This window comes from Atta colombica, unplaced genomic scaffold (assembly GCF_001594045.1).
Source record: "Atta colombica isolate Treedump-2 unplaced genomic scaffold, Acol1.0 scaffold47, whole genome shotgun sequence".
Taxonomy (NCBI): domain Eukaryota; kingdom Metazoa; phylum Arthropoda; class Insecta; order Hymenoptera; family Formicidae; genus Atta; species Atta colombica.
Genome location: NW_017259536.1, coordinates 1,507,257 through 1,513,511, shown reverse-complemented (window position 1 = coordinate 1,513,511; position 6,255 = coordinate 1,507,257).

Below are 6,255 nucleotides of genomic sequence, written 5' to 3'. Positions count from 1 at the left end.
CATGACTATCGAGAGATAAAAATTATTATATGTATAAATTTAAGAAAAAAAAATATAAAATAATAATTTAAGTTTTGAATAAATAAGGCAAATAAAGAAACGTAGAACATATAAATACACCGGATAGGAATAAAAATTTCGTTTTATCTAATTTGTGGAAATTCATAAATACTGCCACACTGAAAAAAATGTTTGGCATAAACCATTATTTTGTTGATGTGTAATTAAAAAGAATTTGTTTAATTTTTTAATTTAAAGATTGTGTTATAATCAAAATTTAGTTATAGTCACATATCAACAAATCATATCAAATATTTTTCTCAGTGCATTAATAGTTTATCAAAGCATTATTATTATTATTAGGGATCAGCATCAGTTCATTGTAAACAAATGAGCAGTTATAAAATCAATCGTAAGCAAATAAAGCATAAATGACTTTACTCATTACAATCGATACACCATCGCTTCGCTGTCACGCATCAGACCATCCACGCAAACGCAAATCGGTCCAGAAAACATGGATGATCAGGATCGCAAGCACTAATTATTATCGGATCTGACAATCATTACTGACAACTCGGCACTTGCATCTCGGTTTTCCTATTCGATTTTTCACGCGGATTCGAATTACACGTTACGTAAAATGATCGAGTTTTAAAAAAAGTATTCGTCATTTCGCTGTCTCACCAATATATTTCTTTCGAAATGATCCGTGATCTAAGTAATAAAATCTATCGTGTTATAGCTGCGTTTGATTTGGCACTCACAACGCTCTTGAGCATTTTTGTTCTTATTTAACGATTGATAAATACAAAGGGCGCAATGATTCTAAGAGCGTTGCGAGAGTCAAGTGAAATACCTTTATATGCGTGATGTAAAGGAATATGTTGCTTATTTGCTAAAACAACGATATAACTTCAAATTAATATTTTTAAATTTGTTTAACATTTTTTAATTGCTTGCAGAAAAAAACGAAAGCATATAGAAACAAAAAGGATAAAACATATTTTTAAAGAAAATATTTTTGCCATTTTAACGATTGATCGTTAAAGATATTTATTTCCTATTGATTGTGTTATCACATATACATGTCTTATACATTTAATATTAAATATTTTTATTTTTTCACGCAATCGGTTATTACACCAAAATTGCATTTTAAAATTAATATTACAAAATTTTTATAATTTAATGTAATGAAATTTCCTAAATAGATTGTGTGAATATTGCGACATGCAAAAATTAATTTATTGAAAATTTAGAATAATTTTATGATTCTTTATGATATTACAAAAATAAAAGTATTTTTACATTAAGATAATTATAAAATTTATATTATGCAATAATTAAATGTCATAGTGTAACAGCATTGTATATGAAAAGCCATTTTTATAATATTATATCACTATGTGAAGCACTTATATTATGATTAGTAAGAATATTAGAACACACAACAAAAATTATCAAATCATCGAACGCATTTTAATTGCACTCACACATTTTAATTGTGCTGTGTTTGTCTTTTTATAACTTATTATTTGTACATACACAATATTTGGTAAGACTAGTCACGTGAGGTTAATCACGTGACTGGAAGCTTATTGGTTGAGATTGAGATTGAAGATTGGAAAAATAGATGGAGCCCTATATTTCAATCTGTAATCTTAATCTCGGCCTGCTCTATTCTCATTGATCGAACTTCAATCTTAATCTCAATCCCAATTTTTAATGCATAGTCTAATCGGCTAATGCAACAAAAAATCGGTTGCTGCAATCAAAAATTGATAGCCAATTAAAAATGCTCTGCCACATTTTACCATTTCATTTGCTGCAGCCTTTTCTTTCAGTGTAGTAAGCATAATAATTTGTAAATTTTTCTTTATTTTATGCAAATTTATTGTAAAATTTAAGTAAATAGATGTCTATTTTGATGTGCTGAAGTTTGTTTGATTCGCGCAAGACATGATCGGGTTGAATCAATCAAATGCCAAATTGTTCAGACAAGTGTGCGATTATAGATCAGGATTAATTTCTAGATTACCCCAGAAATCTTAGGTTCTAATCCCGTCGATATATCGCATATACATTATTCAAAAATATCCGCATATAAATGTATGACGTATTAAGCATGATGAATATATGATGTAAATATGAGGATAAAAAGTATTAAATTTTTTGTTTCACATATTTACATCACATATTTGCATCATGACATATGATGCAAATTTGACATGAATTTATTCTTACTTAACAAGATAAATTATGTTGTAAATATGTCTCAATTTAAAAAAAAATAAATTTATACATCTTAAATATAACTATAATAACAATAATTGATAAATACGAAAAATATAATTTTTAAAACTAATATAAAATAAAATAATTGTGCAAACAAGGGCTATAAGATGTTAGTTACGGTAATACGAGCGTAATACAATTTATTGTCTTAATGAATGACGATGTTAAATTCGATACACTTATATCTACTGTATATTTTTGCTCTGGTTCGAGCTATTTTTAACGAGATGTTATTAACGATAAATTGATGAATGGACAAAAAATTCCGCAATATAGACGTGAAATGTTTTACTTGATTTATGTTATTTGTATACATATAAAAATAAAAAACATAATTCAAAATTTTTCAAAAATAGATAGAATAATATGCCATCCAGTTATACAACTGTGTGAAGGGAGCAGCATGAAAGGAGAAAGTCTCATCTCTTAAAAATACATGTGAACAACAATTAAAACATCTCATGTTTACATGTGGAATTTTCAATTCTATTTACTAACACCATTGACTCATGAAACCAGAATCAAAACGTACAGATATATAAGTGTATCAAATTTAACATCGTCATTGATTAAAAGAATAAATTGTATTGCATTCGAATTATCACGACTGACTTCTTACAACTCTTATTTGCACAATTATTTTATATATTTTCTTATATACTGTTAATTTTATTTGTATTTTTATTTCGTTTTCTAATTTGAATCAAAGTTGGCTCATCCATTACGCATCGAATGATTCAATATAACTTAAAATTATTAAATATAAAGTTTATGTTAAAATACAATATTTGTCTATGTCTTTGTCTATTTATCTGGATCATTTTCTAAAGAACTTTGTTTTCTAAGTTATGTCTCTCCCGTTGTAACAAATGAGCGACGTGATATGGCCGATGTAACAATATATGTCTTATGTATCGGTATACCTGTAACCTAATCAGAGTTCAGTTTCATATATGATACGTATGTATCATTTTATCCTTCTTTAATATTTAGAACAACAAGAACATATATCAAGCATAAACATACTTCTAGACCAGTATTCAGTAAATTCTTAAATATATCTGAGACCGTTTTAACTTCCAATCTTAAGATGTTATAAGCCAATCAGAGAACTGCAATATATTAGCGTCTTAAGACGATTTTAAAATCCTAATATACGAGAATGGGGAAAAGGGATTGAAATTTTAATCCATTTGAATCATTCGAATGCGTATTTTGGTAGCATTCATGATCCATTCTCACTTTTTAAAAATTCAATTGGACGGAAAAACTATTTTTTAGATTCGATTGGATTGAAAAACTACATTTCCTATTCAGAATTTTGAATTGAGCAATATTCACGATACATTTAAAAACTGAAGTTCTTTTAGATTAAAAGACATAAAAATGTACTCTATGCAATTTCTATAAATGAATAAAAATTTATTAGTATTTAAAAGGATTCATTTCAACGTTCGCGAATGCGTATTTTTGAAAATCTGAATCTATTTCAATCAATTTCAATTCATTCTCATTTACTGAGATAATAACGGACTATTTGAATACCGAATCTCTAATGTCCCCTTAATACCACATGCGCATAAATTCAGTATGTTATACTTTTGACAGCCATGTAAGTATTTGCGGAGCAAGTTAACAGTCAAATGTACGTATAATTATTAACTAAAAAATTGCAACATTTTCTTTTCGATGGATTCTTACTTATGAGTAAAAAAGAACCAATCACTCAGTGAATAGATTACATTTTGAAACTCATTAAGTCCGTATGACTATACGTAGAAGTCTGCGGATAATCCTCCTTGTTTCATAATCTCATAACTCAGACAATGCGAATTGATGGAGTGATTGCAAACTTCATGTTAAGATTGATTCACCTTTATATTATCCAGTGACTGATAAATCGCATGACTGAATTACAAGTAATATAACTATATATTTGTTCCTTAATCTTTACAGAATAGGAAAATCATTGCAATGGTGCTGAAATAGTATCACATTTTAAAGCAAGAGATACAATGAAGTAATGAATTATGTCTTAAGCCAGATCTACAATGAGTCTGTAGTCGGTGAGTTAGAAGTGAGTCTGAAGGATAATCAGTGAATCAGAATTGGTCGAAATCGGTAAATCAGTAGAGTTGGCAAGCAGCCAACTTCTAAGACTACCGACTACTGACTCATTGTAGATCCGGACTTACTCAAGTTAAAATTTTGCAAGTAAACCTCTGTTCTTTAAAGGTTAAAATGTCGCGTACGAAAATGCTGCGCTTGGAACTTTTCGTCGTCGTATGAAAGTGCTAAACAAAGTAATAGGTGTTAGACACAATTCGTGTTCGTGCTGTTTATAGATCCAAAACGATAAAGCATCAGTGTGTAATGAATATAGTAACTGAATATTTTCCTTAGAGTCAGTTTATTGTCAAATTAAACGAAATAATTTGTTTTTTTTTAAGATAGGTCACAGTTCTCCATGATCGCAATCTATTTTTAGTGTACATTTTTGATCGTGTCGTTTGATGTGAGTATGTGATTACGGCAACAATACGATAAGCAGAACATCATCGATTTATAGGCACTGGTGAGTAAATTTATTTACTATATTCGCAGAATTAATTGGTACATGGCGTCATTGTGATGATCGCGCGTTTACAAATGCTTTGTCGGTGCACATTCGTGCAAATTAAATAATAATAAATAATTGTTATCTCTGAAGTACAGTGTCAAGTGTACATAAATACTATTGTAAAGTTGACTCCTCTCTTCCATATAATTTTTACATATCGTATGAAATTTGAAATTTTGCACGCACATTACTTCTTGGTTAATTATAATGGAAATATATTTGTGTGGTAATAAAATATTAATTATACCGTATTTAAATATTGAAATTGTGACTTTTATTATAATTTATAACGAAGATATATTTAAACGTTTAAAATTACTTGAAGTTATTTTGTGTGTGTGTGTGTGTGTGTGTGTGTGTGTGTGTGTGTGTGTGTGTGTACAATTACCACGATTAATTTTTTTATATGTATTTACATATTTAATGACAGTCTGACATTTCATACATTTTCTGCAGAGCGAACGTCGACATTGATTCAAGCATCCGTCTTCTACAGTGTCGGTGAGTTTTATCTGCAACAATGTTTCCTTAAAATCGTATTTACAAAATTTAACGAATTAAATGGAACAGAGCATTTACGAAAATATGAGCTACCATCTTCTTAAATATAAACTAGTTCGAAATAGTAGCGGACACTAATGAAATAATACTTGGCTCTAGCGGAATATTCCGCAGTATCCGGTAATAATACTCGGGTGTGGTATATCCAAATTCCCCAGCGATGCATCCCTCGAATATTATATGGCGGCAGATAAAACCGCCGCGCTGTTTAGCTCTCAGGAAGTGATATTTCAGTATCATAATAGTTTACTGTTTACGTAAAAAAAATTTTCTACTACCTATTTCTAAATATTTATTTCGTGAAAGGCTGTCTTCTACCGATCTTCTAGCCAGAGCTTCTGATCTCGCGTATGTACTCCGACAGCAGTGAGTCCCGAGAGAAAATCTGTCGTGCGAATTTCACGCTTCCTGCTTGGGTCGTTTCGACGTTCCCACGGCGATTTCACGTTACGAAACTTTGATGGCTGCCATGCCTACCACGGGTACGATAACTTGTCCAAGATCCATCCTTCACTACCGAAGAGTTGTATAGCGAGTTTGTTCTATCGAATTTTCAGCGGTTCCGTATAGTGCGTGCTTGAGGTAAGAGAAGCTTACTGAAACCAGATTACGTCTTGCAGAGAATGAAAGAAAATAAAAAAAAAATATTAATATAAAGTTCAGAGTTAAACAAATGTACTAATAAGAGTTTGAGTTAAGATATGAAATATTTTTCGTTCAGTTACAGATTTATTTAGAATACGTATAAATTTTATAAAATAAGTCAAATAAGAGAA